The sequence below is a fragment of the Delphinapterus leucas genome, chromosome 21, assembly GCF_059928025.1.
Source record: "Delphinapterus leucas isolate spDelLeu-1000000601 "Yukka" chromosome 21, BTC_Dleu_Yukka2, whole genome shotgun sequence".
Taxonomy (NCBI): Eukaryota; Metazoa; Chordata; class Mammalia; order Artiodactyla; family Monodontidae; genus Delphinapterus; species Delphinapterus leucas.
In genome coordinates, this window is record NC_143149.1 from 33,107,869 (window position 1) to 33,130,290 (window position 22,422).

The 22,422-nt window shown below is 42.1% G+C and overlaps 1 non-coding gene across 1 annotated transcript; it reads left to right on the forward strand.

Moving 5' to 3' along the window:
• Window positions 1-1,399: 1,399 nt before the first annotated feature.
• LOC115803232 (U6 spliceosomal RNA) lies at window positions 1,400-1,506 on the forward strand. The gene has a single exon (XR_004023917.2). It is a non-coding gene; the product is annotated as a U6 spliceosomal RNA (small nuclear RNA).
• The last annotated feature ends 20,916 nt before the right edge of the window (window positions 1,507-22,422 follow it).

Genomic DNA, 22,422 nt, shown 5'->3' on the forward strand with positions numbered 1-22,422 from the left:
AGGCCAGTACATTTAAAAGAATTATTAGTTTATGTTTTTTGGCATACAATGTATACAGATGTAATTTTGTGATAACAATAACCAAAAGGGGTGGGGACAGAGCTGTAAAAGAACAGTTTTTGTATGTTATTGAAATTAAGCTGTAATAAATTCAAATTAGAATGTTATAACTTTAGGATGTTAAATGTAATCTCCATGATAACCACAAATAAAATAGTTTATAGAGTATACACAAAAGGAAATTAAGAAGGAATTTAAACATTGAATTTAATTTAAAACATTTAACTTAAATTAAATTAAAAACATTAAATTAAATTTAATCTAAAACATTTCATTTAAACTACAAATATCAACAGAACACAAAAGAAGACAGTAATGCAGGAAATGAGGGAAAAAGTGGCTATAGGGCATATAGAAAACAAACAGCACAATGACAGAAGTAAGCCCCTTATTATCAACAAAGACAGAGATTGGTAGAATGGATAAAAACACAGGACCCAGCTATATGCTGTCTACAAGAGTCTCATCTGAAACCCCAAAACACAAATAGGTTGAAATGGGAAGGATGGAAAAACATATTCCATGCAAATAGTAACCAAAAGAGAGCAGGACTGGCTATACTAATATCAGACAGAGTAGACATTAAATCATATAAGGTTACAAAAGACAAAGAAGGACATTATATATTAATAAAAGGCTCAGTAGAGCAAGAAGATATAACAATTATAAACATTTGCACACCCAATGACAGACTATCAAAATACATGAAGCAAAACTGGACAGAATTTGAAGGGAAAAATAGAGAGTTCTACAATAATAGAGACTTCAATGCCTCACTCCCAATAAACCAACTAGATCTAACAAGAATATACAGAACATTCCACCCAATGACAACAGCATATACATTTTTCTCAAGTGCACATGGAACATTTTCCAGGTAGACCATATGTTAGGATACAAATTAAGTCTCAGTAGACAAAAAATGATATCATACAAAGTTATGACAGATATCTTCTCTGACCACAACAGGATGAAGTTAGAAATTTAAAAAAAAAAACCACATAAAGAAAGCTGAAAAATTCACAATACTGTGGAAACTAAACAGCACACTTTTAAACAACCAATAGATCAAAGAAGAAATCACAAGGAAAATTAGAAACTACTTAGAGATGTGTAAAAATGAAAATATAACATGCCAAAACTTACATGATACAGCAAACGTTATGCGAAGGTGGAAATTTATAGCTATAACAAGAAAGAACTCAAATCAACAACCTAACTCTACAACTTAAGGAATGAGAAAAAGAAGAACAAACAAAACCCAAAGCTAGCAGAAGGAAGAAAATAACAAACAATTAGAGTAGAGGTAGATAAAATAGAGAGTAGAAAAACATCAGAGGGGCTCAATTTGGCAGCATATATACTAAAATTGGAACAATACATAGAAGATTAGCATGGCTCCTGCACGAGGATGACACGCAAATTCGTGAAGCATTCCATATTTTTGAAATTAGAACACTTCCTAACACCATACACAAAAATAAACTAAAAATGGATTAAAGACCTAAATGTAAGGCCAGACACTATAAAACTCTTAGAGAAAAACATAGGCAGAACACTCTGACATAAATCACAGCAAGATCCTTTTTGACCCACCTCCTAGAGAAAGGGAAATAAAAACAAAAATAAACAAATGGAATCTAATGAAACTTAAAAGCTTTTGCACAGCAAAGGAAACCATAAACAAGACGAAAAGACAACCCTCAGAATGGGAGAAAATATTTGCAAACGAAGCAACTGACAAAGGACTGATCTCCAAAATACACAAGCACCTCATGAAGCTCAATATCAAAAAAAACAAACACCCCAACCCAAAAATGGGCAGAAGACCTAAATAGACATTTCTCCAAAGAAGATACACAGATAGCCAACAAACACATGAAAAGATGCTCAACATGACTAATCATTAGAGAAATGCAAATCAAAACTACAATGAGGTATCACCTCACACTGGTCAGAATGGCCATCATCAAAAAATCTACAAACAATAAATGCTGGAAAGGGTGTGGAGAAAAGAGAACCCTCTTGCACTGTTGGGGGGAATGTAAATTGATACAGCCACTATGGAGAACAGTATGGAGGTTCCTTAAAAAACTAAAAACAGAACTACCATATGACACAGCAATCCCACTACTGGGCATATACCCTGAGAAAACCATAATTCAAAAAGAGTCATGTACCACAATGTTCATTGCAGCTCTATTTACAATAGTCAGGACACGGAAGCAACCTAAGTGTCCATCGACAGATGAATGGATAAAGAAAATGGGGCACATATATGCAATGGAATATTACTCAGCCATAAAAAGAAACGAAACTGAGTTATTTGTAGTGAGGTGGATGGACCTAGAGTCTGTCATACAGAGTGAAGTCAGAAAGAGAAAAACAAATACCGTATGCTCACATATATATGGAATCTAAAAATAAAAAAAATGGTTCTGATGAACCCAGGGGCAGGACAGGAGTAAAGATGCAGACGTAGAGAATGGACTTGAGGACACGGGGAGGGGGAAGGGTAAGCTGGGACAAAGTGAGAGTGTGGCGTGGACATATATACACTACCAAATGTAAAATAGATAGCTAGTGGGAAGAAAGCACATAGCACAGGGAGATCAACTCGGTGCTTTGTGACCACCTAGAGGGGTGGGATAGGGAGGGTGGGAGGGATACGCAAGGTGGGGGTGATATGGGGATATATGTACACATATAACTGATTCACTTTGTTATACAGCAGAAACTAACACAACATTGTAAAGCAATTATACTCCAATAAAGATGTTTTTAAAAATAAGAAAAACAATAGAGAAAAATCAGTGAAACCAAAAGTTGGTTCTTTGAAAAGATCAACAAAATTGACAAACCTTTAGCTAGATGGACTAAGAGAAAAAGAGAGAAGACTCAAAGGACTAAAATAAGAAATGGAAGTGGGGACATTCCTACTGATGCCACAGAAATAAAAAGGACTATAAGAGAGTACCATAAACAATTGTTTGCCAACACATTTGATAACTTAGATGAAATGAACAAAGTTCTAGAAACAGAAAATCTACCAAGACTAAATCTGAGACTAAGAAATAGACAATCTGAGTAGACTTATATTTAGTAATGAGATTGAATCAGTACTAAAAAAAAAAATCTCCCAACCAAAAAAAGCCCTGGACCTGATGGCTTCACTTGTGAATTCTACCAAAACATTAAAATAAACAACTAACACCAATCCTTCTCAAATTTTTCCAAAAAATTACAGAGGAGGGAATACTTCCTAACTCATTCTTATGAGGCCAGCATAACCCTCATACCAAAGCCAGACAAAGACAATAGAAGAAAATAAAACTACAGACCAATATCCCTAATGAATATTGATGCAAAAATCCTCAATAAAATACTAGCAAACAAATTTCAGCAGCATATTAGGAGTATTATAATCCCATCATGACTGAGTGGGATTTATTTCTTGAATTTAAGGATCATTCAACATATGAAAATCAGTCAATGTAATATACTACATCAACAAAACGAGGGGAAAACCCTACATGATCATTCAACTGATGCAGAAAAATCATTTGACAAAACTTAACACCCTTTCATGATAAAAACATTTAAGAAAATAGGAATAGAAAAAACTACCTCCACATAATAAAAGTCGTATATGAAAAACCCACAGCAAACATAATGCTCAATGGTGAAAGACTGAAAGCTTTTCCTCTAAGATCAGGAGCAAGGCAAGGATGCCTGATTTCACCACTTCTATTCAACATAGTACTGAAAGTTATAGACAGAGCAATTAGGCAAGAAATGAAAATAAATAAAAGGCATTCAAGCTGGAAAAGAAGAAGTAAAATTATCTGTTTGCAGATGACATAATCTTATACATAGAAAATTCTAAAGACTCCACACACACAAAAAGCTGTTAATACTAATAAATGAATTCAGCAAAGTAGCAGAATACAAAGTCAACACACAAAAATTGGTTGCATTTCTATACACAAACAATGAACAATCTGCAAAGTAAATTACAAAAATAATTACATTTACCATAGCATTAAAAAGAATAAAATACTTACAAATTAACTAGGAAGGTGAAAAACTTGTACAATGAAAACTACAAAATATTGCTGAAAGAAATTTTTTAAAAACATAAATAAGTGGAAACACATCTCATGCTCATGAACTGAAAGAGTTTAAATTGTTAAAACGTCAATATTACCCAAAGTAAGCTACAGATTCACTGCAATCCCTATTGAAATCCTAATGACTTTTTTTTTTTCAAAAATAGATAAACCCATCCTAAAATTGATATGGACTCTCAAGGAACCTTGAATAGCCAAAATAATGCTGAAAAAGGACAAAACTGAAGGACTCACATTTCCTGATTTCAAACCTTACTACCAAATCAACTTTACTTCAATTTAAAAAAAAACTTACTATGAAGCTACAGTAATCAAAACAGTGTGATATTGGCATAAAGACAGACATATAGACCAGTGGAATAGAATACAACACAGAAATAAACTCTTGCATCTACAGTCAAATGATGTTTGACAGGGGGGCCAAGATCATTTGATGGGGGAAGGGCAGTCTTTTCAACAAATGGTGCTGGGAAAATTGGATATCCACATGCAAAAGAATGAAATTGGACCCTTACCTAACACCATATACAAAAATTAACTCAAAATGGATCAAGGACCTAAATGTAAGTTCTAAAACAAACTACTGGAATAAAACATAGACAAAAGTTTGGCAACACTGGTAATGATTTCTTGCATACGACATCAAAAGTGTGGATAACAAATGAAACAGTAGACCAATGAGATTCATGAAAACGAAACAATTTTGTGCATCAAAAGACACTATCCACAGAGTAAAAAAGACAACCCACAGAATGGGAGAAAATACTTGCAAATCATATATTTGACAAGGGATTAATATCCAGAATATATAGAGAACTACTAAAACTCAACAACAACAACAAGAAAAAACCCGATTCAAAAATGGGTAAAGGACTTAAATAGATATTTCTTCAAAGGAGATATACCAATGGCCAATAAACACATGAAAAGATGCTCAAAGTCACTAATCATTAGGAGAATGCAAATCAAAACTACAATGAGATACCACCTCACACTCATTAGGATGACTACTATTAAAATACAGAAAACAACAAGTATTGGTGAGGGAGTGGAGAACTGGAACCCTTGTACACTGTTGGTGGGAGTGTAAAATGGTGCAGCCATTATGGAAAACAGTGTGGAGGTTCCTCAAAAAATTAAAAACAGAATTAACATATGACCCAGCAATTCCACTTCTGGGTACATACCAAAAAGAATTGAAAGCAGGGTCTTGAAGGGATATTTGTGCACCCATGTCCATAGCAGCATTATTCACAGTTGCTAAAATATGGGAGCAACCAGCGTCCATTAACTGATGGTTGGATTACTAAAATGTGGTATATTTTTGCAACAGACCATTTTTCAGCCTTAAAAAGGAAGGAAATTCTGATAAATGCCACAGCATGGATGAAACTTGAGGACATTATACTAAGTGAAATGTCAGTCACAAAAAAAGACAAATACTATACTATTCCACTTATAGAAGGGTTTTAGACTAGCCAAAATCATAAAGACAGAAAGTATAATTATGGTTGCCAGGGGCTGTGTGGAGGGGAGATGGGGAGTTATTTTTTAATAGGTACAAGCTTCAGATTTACAAGATGAAAAGAGTTCTGGGATGGATGGTGGTAATGGTTGCATAACAAGGTGAATGTATTTTATACCACTAAACCGTACACTTTAAAATGGCTAATATGGTAAATTTTATGTTATGTTTATTTTAACAGAGTAAAGAAAAGGTACTTTTAAAAATTCAGCTTCTAAGAATGAATAAAACCAGGTCCCACCTTCCTGACATAGAATATTACTTCAGTAAAGCTTATTTCTCCCAGCTGTGGTTCCCATTACAAAAAGATCTTGTATATCTTCTAATTCCATCAGTTAACAGATACAGATAGAACATAAGTTGCGCACAGCAGGCACTGGATTAGACCCTAGGATGCTGTAATAAACAAAACAGGTATAGGTCCTGTCGTCTGGGAGGCATTCCTAAATGGGTATTGCTGTTCTTGCCTTTTATACAGTTGATCCTTGAACAATGCAAGGTTAGGAACTCCCCCACACCCAGTCAAAAACCACAATAATTTTACAGTCGGTCCTCTGTATCCGAGGTTCCGCATCCATAGATTCAACCAACTGTGGATCGTGCAGTGCTGTAGGAAGCATTTAGTGAAAAAAATCCAAGTGTAAGTGGACCCACAACAGTTCAAACCGATGTTGTCCAAGGGTCAACTGTACTTTCTACCTGGCCTGTATCTGAGTTCAGAAGAATCTTGACGTTGCTGAGAACAAACTCTTTTCTCCATTATAGTTTATTTCTAGGTGGATCCAGCTGATATGTGTTGTGATGGTTAATTCTGTATGTCAATTTCCCTAGGCCATGGTACCCAAGTATTTGGTCAAACATTTTTCTAGATGTTTCTGTGAAGGTGTGTTTTGGATGACTAACATTTAATACTGTTAGAGAAATGCAAATCGAAACTATTGATACAATGTGGTACCACCTCACACCAGTCACAATGGCTATCATTGAAAAGTCTCCAAATAACAAATGCTGGAGAGGGTGTGGAGAAAAGGGAACCCTCGTGCACTGTTGGTGGGAATGTAAATTGGTGCAGCTACTATGGAGAGAAGTGTGGAGGTTCCTCAAAAAACCAAAAATAGAGTTGCCATATGATCCACCAATCCCACTCCTGGGCATATCCCCAGAGAAAACTATAATTTGAAAAGACACAGCCACACCTATGTTCACAGCAGCACTATTTACAACAGTCAAGACATGGAAGCAACCTAAATGTCCATGGACAGATGAATGGATAAAGAAGATGTGGCACATACATACAATGGAATACTACTCAGCCATAAAAAGAATGAAATAATGCCATTTGCAGCAACATGGATGGACCTAGAGATTATCATACTAAGAGAAGTAAGTCAGAAAGAGAAAGATAAATACTATATGATATCACATATAAAATATGATGCAAATCAACATATCTACGAAACAAAAACATATTTACAGATATAGAGAACAGACTTGTAATTGCCAAGGGAATGGTGGGGGAAGGAAGGATTGGAAGTTTGGGGTTAGCAGAGACAAATTATTATATGTAAGGTGGATAAACAACAGGGTCCTACTGTAGAGCACAGGGAACTATATTCAGCGTCCTGTGACGAACCATAAGGAAGAGAACATGGAAACTATATCTATATGTATATCTGAGTCACTTTGCTGTATAGGAGAAATTAACACAACATTGTAAATCAACTATACTTCAATAAAATTAAAAAGAAAACAATTTAATACTGTGAACTTTGAACAAAGTAGATTTTCCCCTGTAATTTGGTTGGGCCTCACCCAAACAGTTGATGGCCATTATAGAGCAAAGACTGACTTCCCCCGAGCAGGAAGGAATTCTGCCAGCAAACAGTCATCAGACTTAAGCTGCAGCGTAAGCTCTCCTTGGGTTTCTAGGCTGCTGGTCTACCCTGCAGATTTTGGACATGTACCTTCATAAGCATGTGGGCTGTTTCCTCAGAATAAATCTCTCTCTCTCTCTTTCTCCTGTGTATATACATATACACATCCATTTTGGTTGTGGGCATGGGAATGTGTCCAAAGCTACCAATAATTTCCATTGTCAGGGAAAATAAATGGGTTTTGGTTGCTAAAGCTGAAAGGACTCTTAGAAATAATGTAGACCTGTGGTATCCAAACTCCTTTTTTCCAAATCAAATTTTACACAGTATTCCACTATACTGAAATGGGGTAAAGGAACCTACTTATTTCAATTGCCTTATTCTTCTCCCCTCTCCTCTCCCCAAGGTACTCTTGGAGGCACAGCTCCTGAACTTGAACCTTCCAACTCATTGTTTACAAGCAGGATTAATGTGTATGTGCCCCAGGAACATACTCTCGCATGTTCCCAGTTTTATTTTTACAGTAGTGTTACTCAAGTCTGCACCAACGTTATTATAGACATAAATTCCTTACGCTTGTAGCTCTGGAAGAACTATAATAAAACAGGTTTACCAATTCAATAAAAATATTCCAAACCAATACAATTTAACTTAATAACATTCATTTGCCAGACGATGTTGTTTTGCTCAACTAAATTGCTACTGGTGATGTGAATATGCTAATGACTCTATGGAGAGGGTTTTCTCGTGTTTGACAGGTCCACTCCTTTTTTTGGTGGGGGGAGGACTATGTCTTATTCCTCTTTCTTTTTCTTTTTTTTTAATTTTTATTTTATATTGGAGTATAGTTGATTAACAATGTTGTATTGGTTTCAGGTGTACAGCAAAGTGATCCACTTATACATATGCATGTACCTATTCTTCCCACTCCTTTCTTTTAAAATTACTGGACAACCTTCATGTACGGGGGGCTCCATGGTATCATTTGGCCTTTACTCAATGTGGATATGGTTAAGACCTCTTCGGTTCTTTTCTGTGTACCCCCTGGAAATGAGAGCAGTCCTGCCTGATGCCAAAGGGAAGATAAACACGGACAGACACCGAGGCTCGGGGCTGGGCAGCCCTTGGTTAGAAGGGGGCAGTGGAAGGATCCAGGTAAAAACTTACATGAGTTTTCATCAACATGAAAAATTAATAGCAGATCAAAGGCTAATAAATAGTGAGTTGAAGTGAAAGGTGTGTTCTTATCTTATTCTTGTGACTTTTCTGTAGGTTTGAATTTTTTTTTTTTAAGTTGGGAAATAAAGAAATTCTCACAGAGAACTCAGAGCTCCCAAGAATATGTCTCTATCTCCCAGTGTGAGAAGCACTGATCTCTTTCAACCCTTTTTTTTTTCTTTTTTTTTTTTGCGGTATGCGGGCCTCTCACTGTTGTGGCCTCTCCCGTTGCGGAGCACAGCCTCCGGATGCGCAGGCTCAGTGGCCATGGCTCACGGGCCCAGCCGCTCCGCGGCATGTGGGATCCTTCCGGACCGGGGCACAAACCCGTGTCCCCTGCATCAGCAGGCAGACTCTCAACCACTGCGCCACCAGGGAAGCCCAACCCTTTTTAGATTGGAAAATTGAGGTTCAGAGAGCAGAAGTAACTTATGGGATGCTACCGGGCTAATTAGTGGAGAATTAAAATTAGAACCTGTCTCCTTGCCCAGACCCTTCCCCATACTACTATGAATTGTAGGGCTTAACACTCTGACTTTCTCACACAGTTATATTTTGCTGCAAGAAATTGGTGAGGATTTCACTATACATAGACCTGAGTTTCCAGAACCCTACTAAGCTGACCTTTGAGAAACACCAGCTTGTATACCCCCCATATCACAGGCATAACTGCCCGTCAGGAGAGGCTGCGGAGTGTTTTACTCTTGAGCAGAACAAAAATCTCTTTGTTCTCATACTCCAGTGACTAAATCCTCCTCCAGTGAGTAAGTACCACCTGAGGCCGGGCAGGGCCAAGGGACAGGACCTGGGGCAATGCCCACACCCAGACCCACCTGGAGGCACCTTCGAAGCTCTAAGCCCCGCCTCCAGGTCTGCACTTTAGTTTTTCATCAGTAAAAAAGAGAAAATATAAAGCTTAGGAAAGAAGCAAAAATTATTCTATGTAAAAGCACTTTGAAAATAGGAGTATGACAGATGGCCAAGAGGCACATGAAAAGATGCTCAACATCACTAATGATTAGAGAAATGCAAATCAAACCCACAATGAGGTACCACCTCACACGGGTCAGAATGACCATCATGAAAAAGTCTACAAATAATAAATGTGGGAAAGGGTGTGGAGAAAAGGGAACCCTCTTACACTGTTGGTGGGAATGTAAATTGATACAACCACTATGGAGAACAGTACGGAGGTTCCTCAAAACACTAAAAATAGAACTACCATATGATCCAGGAATCCCACTCCTGGGCGTATATCTGGACAAAACTATTCGAGAAGATACAGTCATCCCTATGTTCATAGCAGCTATATTCACAAAAGCCTGGACATGGAAGCCACCTAGATGTCTATGGACAGATGAATGGATAAAGAAGATGTGGTACATATATGCAATGCAACACTACTCAACCATAAAAAAAAGAACGAAACAATGCCATTTGCAGCAACATGGATGGACCTAGAGATTATCATACTAAGGGCAGTAAGTCAGAAAGACAAATACCATATGGTATTACTTACATGTGGATTCTAAAATATGAAACAAATGAACTTATCTACAAAACAGAAACAGACTCACAGACATAGAGAAGAGACTGTGGTTGCCAGGAGAGAAGGGGGTGGGAGAGGGATGGACGGGGAGTTTGGGATTAGCAGATACAAAGTATTATATAGAGAATGGATGAACAACAAGGTCCTACTGTAGAGCACAGAGAGCTATATTCAATATCCTGTGATAAACCATAATGGAAAAGAATACGAAAAAGTATGTATAACTGAGTCACTTTTCTCTACAGAAGAAATTAACATTGTAAATCATCTATACTTCAATAAAATAAATTTTAAAAAGACATCCAAAAAAAAATAAAGAATATAGGAACATGAAACAAAGCACAAATATTTTAAGAAAAGCTCATCATTTAAACCATCATCAGGGTTACATAGCTGAATGACTGAAAGATGTGGTTAGTGCTAAAAGGGGTGAAATGGCTGAGGAGCTGAGAAGAATGTGTGAAGGGTTCCAGCCAGTACTCTTGTCTCCATCATACCAAGAGGGCCAAGTTCATGGGAAACAGCCAGGGGGAAACACCAAGTCATGTTTCACGTGAAACACAGACACTGTAGGTATTCATCAGAGAAAATTACATGCAGAGAGGGCGATTCAAAGAAAACCTCCTTCCCCCACTGCAAATATTCAGAACTGCAAATACATCGCAAAAGGGAACTCTCCTTTGGTTTTCAGTAAAAAGTCAACAACTTCTGGAAGCTATAATCTAGTTCTTAAGGGTCTGCACTGACAATTAAGCTGGGGATGAACCCGTTTGACCACAAGCCTTAGAAGTTGCACAATGCTTTCCACAAATGTTAGGTTCACAGTTCATTAGAAGGATCCTGGGACCCTGGCCAGCGTGCCCGCCAGCCTTCTGGTGCCTCTTGGAGAGTCTGGCGGTGGGAAATAAAAGTCTGTAAACGGTCTGGGCAACTGAGAAACAAAGTTTATAAGTTGCCTGGGCAAGTCTCCTCACTGCTCCTATTTCACAAAGGAAACTAGCATGGCTGGTCCAGCCAAGGGTGGATGACTGTCAGTGGAATGGCCGGACTGACCAAGAAGGTGGTTTCAGGAGAGAAGTGCTTCCGTTAGATTTGCTGGTGCCTAAAAGTGCCACCCCTCTGCACCCCTTCCTCAGACCCACACTCCCCTGGTGATGTCACCCAATCCCGCGGTTGCATCCAGCCTCCACCTGCTCCCAATGCAATTTTACCAACCCGGTTCTCTAACCCGGATGTGCCCCCTACCCCACATTTGGACGGCGGCACCTGGAGTCCCACGGGCACTCAGGAGCTCCCATCCCCCACCCTGCTTCTCCTGTGTTTGTGGTCTCGTTGGAAGGCGCTCCTAGACTTGGAGTGTGGTTCTTCCCCTCCCTGACATCTTCATGTCTATTTGTGAGCCTCCCCTCTTCCTCGGTGGCTGGCTGTTTCATCTGCCCTCCCCACACTGCGGCACCATCCCAGCTTGGTCCTCCTGCCTTGAACTGGTTCTCCTAGACTCTGTCCTCCGTGTCGCCCACAGAAGTAAATTCAATTTCTTCAGGACAGCGGTGAAGGCCGCCGTTCAGCCTGCTTCCCACCTCTCCTCCCCTCAGCTCTCACGCTCCACCAAGGCCAGAACGCTGGTGCTCTCCACACTGTTTCCAGCCCATGGGCTTCTCCACGCTTCCCCTTTGCCTGAAACACTCTTGTGCAGCCTCACCTCCTCACCGTTAGCTCATCCTGTCCGACTTAGTTCCGGGGTCTGCTCTTCCTGGAAGTGGACCTTGCCTCCCCGTGGAGTTGGGTGTGGCCCCCTGTGCAGCTCAGCCCCACGAGGTGCTCTGTCATTTCGGGTGAGTCCTAATTTTATAACGATCCCCATGTGTCCCTTATAACTTCATCTGTGAGCTCCAAGACAAGCAGAGACTTTGTATCCTCAATATTCAACAAAAGTGCTTTGAGAATATTTGCTGGACGAATGAATAAATGATCTGAGTTTACTTTTCTGGGCCTCGAGGAACTATTTCCAACACAAAATCCACAATCTGATAACCCATCCCCGACAAGGGTCTATTGGGGACCCTCGATGGGAGGTGGGCTTCTAGCTCTACTTCTTACCATGTGGTAAACGGCGGCTCTGGGAGGGCTGGCTGGCTGGGTGATCGGCCAAAGATCTGAGTAGCCGTGCAATGAAGGTGTCGGGCTCGTGGACCAGGGTTGTTATCGAGGTCTACCACTCTACGAACTGAGCTCCCTTCCGGGCCTTAGTCTCTAAAGGAGAGCCTGGACTCAGACCAACTCTAAATTCCCTTCAGGTTTCAAGAAAAACCATCAGCTGTGGCAAAGTGGCTTCGCCCAGGGATTCAGAAGTGATGAATGATGAGAAGGGGACAGCCACATGGCATCCTCTTCCCTAGAGCCGAGGGGGATGGCTGGCAAGGCTAGAGACACATTTTATTGTTCTACTGGGCGATGGGGGAGGGCAGGTGCTACGAGCACCTGGGCAGAGGACAGGGATGCTCCTAAACATCCTGCAGTGCGAGGGACAGATCCCACAGCAGAGATGACCTGGCCCCAACATCAGTGCCGAGGTGGAGAAACCCTGCCTAGAGGTTTAGCCCTTCACTTTTGAGTCCTAATTCACCAATAGGCCCGTGACTCAGGTACAGTGGATCCGTCTTCTATACAAAACAGATAGGCAAGCAGACAAGGAAAGGTCACCATCACTGGACCTCCAAAGAACTGAAGTTGTGTGTGTTTAAGGCAAAAAGTTTAGGGTACTTACCTGTTCAGGATTTATCCAGGCAAATTTGTCCAGACTGCCACCTTCCAGTCCTAACTAAATCAGGTGGAGGTAGGCAAGGTTGATTCTGGACAAATTTATAATATCGCACCTACTCCCAGTGACCTGTCCATTGCCCTACTGGTTCCCGCCCTCCAGTCTAGTGGAAGGTGTGACACTTTAGTGTCTTGGAAACATTTCCATGAAGATGTCCCAGGATCCTGGGAGGCCCCCTTTGATCTCTTTCTCTTTAATTCCATATTTCCTGTGGTTTCTATTGCACAGCCTATTGCTTTGTTGCATGTGGTTGGCAGTTATCCACTGAAGGAACCTGTAACATAGTCACACCCCTAACTGGATTGCAGGCCCTTCCAAGAGTTTCTGTGACCCCTCAGTGCCCACCACAGCACTGAGTCTGTAGCAGAAATTCATTAAAAACTTGTTTGATTAATTTCTACCTTCTAAGGAGATAATTAGCAAATTACAACAACTAACTTCTGCTTATGAGGAGACTCTGCCCCTACCAAGTTTATTCTTATGATTCCTTTTCTCTGCACATCCCCTCACCCCTTGTGACCCTAGCATATTTTAGTAACTCTGCTAGTAGGAGTTTCAGACGGGGTAGGGAGAGGTTGTGTTACAAAAAGGAGAGGATGCTTGGGTCAACAGAAGTTGGAAGGCGCCTTTCCTTTGTACCTGGCTAGGGTGGGAAGGTGACACAGGAACACTGTCCTAGACCCCTCTCCCAGTCCCAGGGGAGGTGGCTGGCCTTTTTGCCTCTTTTCCAGTAGTGTATATGGACATGGAGAGGTAAGAACCAAGTGCTGGGAAAGAGTTTGTGGTACTGGTTCCTTCTTTCTGTATCTTTCCATCCTACTCTTACCTTTCCAAGCTCGCATCTGCTTAGGTTGAGACTTGGGACTATAACAACTGGGGATTTCAGGGCTGTAACATATGATGCTCCTACATTTGTGATGATACTGGCCACACTTGTTACTGTCAGATACTCTTGCGTCAGCAGAATGGATGACATTTTGAGGACCACTACCCACTTTCCAAGTCTGTGCACACAGAATGGGAAACGCTTTCAGAAACTGCCTGGTTAGAGCTTTAGGACCAAACTAGTCAAGATAAGGACATTAAAGTGACTCTTTTCTATCAACACTTGGATTAGGTAGTCATCTGTGAATACTGCCTTATCGAAGCATAGTTAAGGGGGTAGCGGTTAATGCCAGATCCCTGCCTTCGAAGCTGCATTAAATCACCTGTGCTGATTAAGATGCTTCTAAGACTCGATGGAATTTCTCCTTGGCTAAGAGTCAGGACACCTGCAACCTTGTCCCTGCTTTGCCGCTGACCTTCAGTAACTGACTTCATCTCTCCAGTCCCTTTTGCTAAAATGTGGATAATCACACCTGCTCTACCTGCCTCCCAGGTTTGCTGTGAGGACAAGCGGAATACATGGCAGTGCCCCCTGTCCCCACCCTCCACGTTAGAAAGGCCTCTTGGAACCTTCTGGCTCTTTTCATGGTGCCGATAGAGCCCCTCGCATTACCGCCGTCTGTGCTGTTACTGCGTGAACGGCCAGAGGGGGGCCCCTAGCCAAGGCTAGGCTGCCCCCGGCACTGCTTCCAGCCTGAGTGCCCCCTTCAGCAGCCACGGGTCCCCAGCGTCCCCTGCCGAGCTGGGGACTCAGCCCGTCATAGATGTTGTGAGCAGCCACTGTCCTGTGTTCTCAGGGCAGCAGAGAGAGGAGCGATGCCCACCTGAGGGTCTCCGCCCAGTACCCCACACCTTCGGAGGCAGCTGGGCGCTTCCGTTCCCGCCGGGCAGCCAGGCGGCTCACACGACTCCCGGTTCCCCCAAGGTCAAGTCTCCTCCCCACCGCGGCTCTCCCATAGCATCGCCCGCCAGCCTGGCTGGGATCCTGCACTGTGCTGACGAGCAGGGAACCAAGTGTTGGTGGGAAATACTGTGCAATTCCTAGGGATTATTGTAATGTGGATTCCCCCTCCATTTACTCATAAGTAGAGACAGCTAAACACTAGATTATAGGCATCAGAAGTTGTCGATTGTTTACTAAAACCAGGAGGGTAGTTCAATGGGATTCAACGGTACATATTCATTAAGGGAGAAAAAGGAAGTGCCTTTAAACTTCCCCACTGTGTATAATTTACTCTGATGAGTACCCACAGAGTCAATGTCAAATACAAGTTACTTTTCCTTCTGGCTCTTTCCCATGAACTTGCCACGAGGCCATAACTACCTTAATCCCACTAGCACTGGAGTTCCAGAAAACTCTTACTAAATTCTAGTCCTGGACTCCCTCCTTCTCACGCCGTCCCTTACCTCATCTGTCAGCCTCAGAAGAATGTACCTTCGGCTCAGTTTCATTTTTATTACGTCTTTCCTGGGGCCCTGACATCCTCAGAATCACCTCTCTGTGCTGTCACCTCCTTAACAAACTTCTTCCTTGGTCTGACCTCCAGAGAACCCAACCTCATGTCTGCATCATAGCAAAGCAAGAAAACATCACCAGCGATGAACTCACATACACTTGCTGAAATGTTTTAACATACAATTTTGGGGATTACCATCAAACCTAAGTCTTCAACATTTTCCTGTTGCATGGAATCCCTCTGATTCACATCTTAAACAAGAATCACCATCCCTCATCAACTCGGGAAAATTTCTTGCCTCTTAATGTTTGATCATTCTTTTTCTTTTTATGGAATTCCAATTCACTGAGGTTTAAACCTTCTCATTCTGTCCTTTATCATGTTTCTTTCTTTCTCTTAGATACTTTTCATTTCTTTGTCTCTCTGAGCTGCATTCTGGGGAAGATCTTTGGGTATTTTTCTGTTCATAATTCTTTCTGTCTCATGTTTACAACAAAATTAAGTATCTTAATAAAGCACAGTAAAGTCTTATTTAAAAATTTTATACACACACACACACTCATATCCTTTAGCAGATTTCAGCATTAAACAGTTGCACACATCAAGTTTCAGCTGTTTCTTTATTAATAAGGTAAATCCCCAAAGATACAACTGACTTTGCACAGTTAGGGAGAAGATACCATCTCCTGCATAAGCAGAACATTGCGCGGATGGCTTCTGAAAACCTTCATTCTCGGTAGTTTTACAAAAGGAAACTTGCATTTAAAAGTCCGAGCCTTCCTTCCTCATTTTGCTGTGACCTACAAGCACTGAGTGGTCAGTGGGGATTCCAGGTTAGGAGTTGTTCTTTCTGACTCTGACGGAAGGACTGAGCATCCCGCTGTCCCACGTGACATCAGGCCACTCTAGGACTCCAGCCCCAGGAGGAGACAGATCAGGTTGGATGCTTATGGCCTGGACCTACACAAAGACGGAGGACTGTATATACATATATAATTGAGTCACTTTGCTGTACAGCAGTAATTTACACACATTGTAATCCAACTATACTTCAGTAACAAATAAACTTTTTTAAAAAGACAGAAGACTGACGTTTCCAGGCCCAGGAAAAGATTATACAATCTTTCGTAGAAGAATCTTCCAATCCTTCCAGCTATGTCTGAGCTACCTTTTAACCTATCCACTGAGTTTTAATTTCCATTATTATCATGATTTTATTTTTAAAAGTACTATGTTTCTTCTTTCAAATCTGTCTGGTCTGTTTGGCAGTATCGTATTTCTTGCGTCTGTTTTTGACCCCTCTTTTATTTCTTTAAACCATGTGAAGTGCCCACTTTAGATTCTCTAGGGGATATGCCAGTATCTGATGCCCTGAGCATCTGACCTTTCGTTGCTGGTCCTTCTGATTCTTCCTCAGAGCCTTGTTTCCTCCTATGTTTTGTAACTGGGTCTATGAGCTCATGTCTTACTTACGGAGCTGTGTTTGTGGAATCATACGAAGCTTTGGCTGAGTGTGCCGACCTCCAGAAAGGTTTTACCTTTAATTCCGCCAGGTGCCCTCAACCCAAGACCACTGAAAGTTAAAGTTCTCAGCCCTGAGATTTCTGGACAGCCCAGGTGATTCAAATTCATTCCTCAAACCCATGTGAGGGAAAGCCGTGGTTATACCCTTTCAGGGTACTTTTTTCCCACATCTAGGGTCAAGGTCAAAGCAGATGAGTTTCTCTGTTGTGGCTTTGCTGGTGCAGAGTTGTTCAGGCCACCCTTTTGCTGAGGGTGGCGTATATATGTAAGGGGTCTTATCTCCAACTTCCCAACCTGCACGGACCCTTACTCCATGAAGATACTCAAACCCACGGCTCTTGGAAACTGAGACTGGAAAACTCCTTCCTGGGGTCTTTGTATAGAAGCTGCCGGAACCTGCTTACCTCTGTGGTTTCCTGGTATCTCTTCATTTTGACTCCTGAGAATTTCCCCTGTTTTCTTGAAAGTGCAGTCACTTGCAGGATTATTTATAATAGTCAAGACATGGAAACAATCAAAGTGTCTCTTGACAGATGAATGGGTAAAGAAAGTGTGGTATTTAAACAATGGAATAGTATTCAGCCTTAAAAAAAAAGGATATCCTGCCATTTGTGATAACACGGATGGACCTTGAAGGCTTGATACTCGGTGAAATAAATCAGACAGAAATACAAATACTATATGATCTCACCTATATGTGGGATCTAAAATGAAAACAAAAACAAAGCAAAACTCAGAAAAAGAGATGATCTGCGGTCACCAGAGACAGGAGGTGGGAGAGAGGGAGTAGAACTGGGGGAAGGGCGTCAGAAGACACAAACTCCCAGTTATAAGATAAATAAGTACCAGGGATGTCATGTACAACACGGTTAATATAATTAACACTGTTATATGTTATATTTGGAGCTTGTTAAGAGAGTAAATCCTGAGTCCTCGTCACAAGAAAAAAAAACAACAGTTTTTGCTCTTTTTTCTGGTAAATATATGAGGAAATGGATGTTAGCTAAACTCATTTGGTAATTAATGTACAACACATGTAAATCAAATCATTATGCTGTACACTTTAAACAGTGTTGTATGTCAATTATATCTCAATAAAACTGAAAGAAAAATAGGCAAAAACTTTTTTAAAGAAGGCACATTTATATATTTAAAAGCAAATTTTAAAAATTATTGCATTCAATATTTTTAGTTGTTTTATTTAGTATTGTTTTTAGAGGATACCTACTCTACCATAATGTTGGAAAAGGAAGTTTCCTTCCACATTCAGAATCCCTCTTCTCTCAGGAGAAAAAACAAAACAAAACCCGTTAGTAGGAAAAGAAATAGTACCAGATCCAGAGCCTCCCTCCCCTACCCCAAAGAAAAGCCTAGAAGTCAGTGTACCTAGATATATGAATGTTGTTTGTATCTTGGATTGGGCCGCCAACCCAGACACAGGGACAGGGGAATGCCTAAATTAGGCTGCACTCTATTTAGGGAACTTAATCTTTTTTTTTTTTAAGATTTATTTATTATTTATTTATCTATTTTATTTTATTTTTGGCTGCATCGGGTCTTAGTTGTGGCACACGAGATCTTTGTTGTGGCGTGTGGGCTTCTTTCTAGTTGTGGCGCACAGGCTCCAGGGTGCATGGGCTCTGCAGCTGTGGCTCGGGGGTTCCAGGGTGCGTGGGCTCTGTAGTTTACGGTACTTGAGCTCTCTAGTTGAGGTGCCTGGGGGCTAAGCTGCCCCGCAGCATGTGAGATCCCAGTTCCCTGACCAGGGATCTAACCCACGCCCCCTGCATTGTACAGTGGATTCTTTACCACTGAACCACCAGGGAAGTCCCTAGGGAACTTAATCTTATATAATTTCATTTAAAAAAGGATACATCCTTGCTCTACTAACATGACTTCCTTGCTAGCATAGTGTAATTACATGGGCCAAATGGAAGACAGATAAAGAAATAAACAGGATCGTAGGGGAAAAATGATATTGCTGAGTAAGAGGATGAGGTGCGTTGGGTGATGTGATTACTGTCACATGTGTGTGTGATGGGTCCATGGATACAGGATGCTACCCAGGTCAGGCCCACTCATAGCTGAATTTAATGGCCTCTTAGAAGAATGGTTTGCACGGTGGCACTTGCAATTGCTGGGGCGTGATTGTCCCACCAGAACTAAGACCCTGTGGTTGCCTGGGCTTAGGTGGCTACCGTAGTGAGCAAGCTAAAACAAGCTAGTTCCTCAAACCTGACCCATTGGCCTTGCAAAACAGAAACTGTGTCAAGTGTAGGAGCAGCAATGGGGTTCTTCAGAGCAGCTCAAAACTACTGATGGAAAACGTCTTCATCTTGGCTGGTGAGAGCACATGCTCAGATACTGTGGCAGGACCCTGGGGGAATGTTTTCAACCTTCAGGGTTCTTTGCATCTGCTCCCTTCCATCCTAAGTGGTTCGATGTGTGTCTGTGTGTGTTTGCATTTTCACACCTCCTTTCCTTGTTGGCATTGACCTTGGTCTTGGGAGGCAGTAGAAAGTAATGTCACACACTCTGAGTTAAAACCCCAGTGCTGACGCGTACCACCCATGAGAACTTGGAAAATTACTTAACCTCTCTGAGCTCAGCTCCCCGAAATGAGAAACATGGATAATAACAGTGCACATCTCAGCAGAGGACCAGATGAGATAAGGTAAAGCCTTCAACACATTTCTTGGCAAGCGTGAAGCACTCGAGAAATGTAAGTTCCTAATGTTATGGGTAGTGATGTTAGTAACAGCAGAACAGCTGTGGAAAAAGTGAGCAAGTGAAAATGCCCCGGGCTCTGGTTTCAATTGACGGAGCCCCTTGTGGGGTTTTTTCTTCCTCCTAATTAGTTCCTGCATCCTGTCCCTATCCTGCTTGTATCCTGGTCCTGCCATTCACTGGTTAAGTGACTTAGAGAAGCGTGTTGCTCAGGATGGGTCCTGAGCTAACCCATCTCTCGGCGGATGCGTAGAAGTTTATTTTTCACTCAGGTAAGCTTGGCTATAGGTCCAAGGAAGCTGTCCTCCCTGCCGTGGCCAAGGTCACCAGGACCTTCCCATTTCACGCCTCCCAAGGAGGAGTCTCCCCAGTCGCCCGGGGGGAGGGGGCGGGTGGAGCCAGAGCCACCCCGTCTTCTGTGTGTCCAGACAGCGCTGCTCCTGGTGGCCCCCAGGCCAGCTCTGGTCCGGTAGCCTTTCCTGCGCCTCACTTTCCTTATCTACAAAATGGAAAGACTGCCTCCCAGGTCTGTGAGGATTAAGAGTAGGTACAGAGGATGGATAGCACCTTCGTCAGGGTCCTGGCAGGAAGCGGCTGGCACACTGCCAAGAATTTATTGTTCCCAGAAGACAGTGAGAAATGACACTTGGTACAGCGTGTGAGCAGGTGTTTGAAGTCCGACTCCTTCGAAGCAGGTCAAGCCCAATTCTAGAGCAGAGAACAAGGGAGCCCCCTGGGCACGTAACAGGGCAGATCTGGGGGTGGAGGCACAACACATAATAAACCTTCGTCAAATCTAAAACGCTCAGCCTGCATCCCCATTCAACTGGGCTTGTAGAGTGTTGCTGGCTCCTTGCCACCCCCAAACATGGGTCTGGCTTATTCTCTGGTCTTTCTCTCCCCCTTCACTAAAGCATCTAGAAGAAAGGGTTGTGACTGCAGACCCCAGGTTGTAGCACACATCCAGAGAAACATGTAACACAGGACCACCCACATGTGTCCTTGGATGCACTGTGGCCAGTGTTCCCCTCGGTATGGACAGAGACACTGTATCTCCACCTGGACATGCTTGGCTCCCTGAGGCTCCGCTGAGAAGGATGCGTGGTAATTAGGACCCCGAGGATCCCCTCCCCACGGGTCAAGGCCCCCTCTCCCTCCTGGACTCTTGCAATGGCTCCCGGTGGGCCTCCCCGCTCTGTGCCGACTCCATCCAGACAGCCTTGCTCCCATTTGAAAAAACATTCGCTGCTTCCGCTTTCACAGAGAACTGAGTCCAAACCTCAGCCTGTTACCCGAAGCTACTCTCTCTCTCTCCCCTCCTACCACACCCTCCATCCAAGGCCAACTCTAACCACACCCAAGTAGTTTCCTACTGTTCCCCTCCTCCCAGCTTGGGTCCTGATGGAAAGCCTCTCCCACAGCTATGGCCCTATGCTCCTCTGACTGCCAAGTCCGTGCCAACATGCTCCATCCTCCCAGGAGGAAAAAGTCCCTTTTTATCTTCCATGGTCTTGTATGACTGTTGTCTTCCTGATGCTGGTGATTTATGTATATGTTTGTCTCCTTTACCGGATTACAAGCATCACCAAAATCATCATTTCTGTAGCCTTCTCATGATGCTTGGCATGGTGTTTCACATGCATAGGTACTCAATAAGTAAATCCATTCTGAGTCCTTTTCAAGAGCAATTCCCCTAAGAGCTAGGGAAGGAGAAGTCTCCATTGGCAGCCCTTAATTTATTTTATTTTATTTTTTAAATTGAAGTATAGTTGATTTACAATGTTGTGTTAGTTTTAGGTGTACAGCAAAGTGATTCGGTTACATATATATATATATTCTTTATCAGAGTCTTTTCCATTATGGTTTATTACAGGATATTGAATATAGTTTCCTGTGCGATACAGTAGGACCTTGCTTATTTTATATATAGTAGTTTGTATCTGCTAATACCAATCTCCTAAATTATCCCTCACCTCCTTTCCCCTTTGGTAACTATAAGTTTGATTTCTATGTCTGTGGGTCTGTTTCTGTTTTATAACTAAGTTCATTTGTGTCATATTTTAGATCCCACATATAAGTGACATCATATGACATTTGTCTTTCTCTGACTGACTTCACTTAGTATGATCATCTCCAGGTCCCTCCAAGTTGCTGCAAATGATATTATTTCTTTTTTTTTCTTTTTTTTTTTTTTTGAGGTACACGGGCCTCTCACTGCTGTGGCCTCTCCCATTGCGGAGCACAGGCTCTGGACGTGCAGGCTCAGTGGCCATGGCTCACGGGCCCAGCCGCTCCGCGTCCTGTGGGATCTTCCCGGACTGGGGCACGAACCCATGTCCCCTGCATCGGTAGGCGGACTCTCAACCACTGTGCCACCAGGGAAGCCCTATTTCATTCTTTTTTATGGCTGAGTAATATTCCATTGTATACATGTGCCACAGCTTCCTTATCCATTCCTCTGTCAAAGGACACTTAGGTTGCTTCCATGTCTTGGCTATTGTGAATAGTGCAGCTCTTAATTTAGATACATCTCTGTTAAAAAAAAAAAAATTCCCCAACTCCAAACCTCTACCAGTGGAGGGATATGGAGCGCAGGAGACATACCTGGTGTTACCTGGCATGCCCCGTCCCACGAGAACCATTCAAAGCACC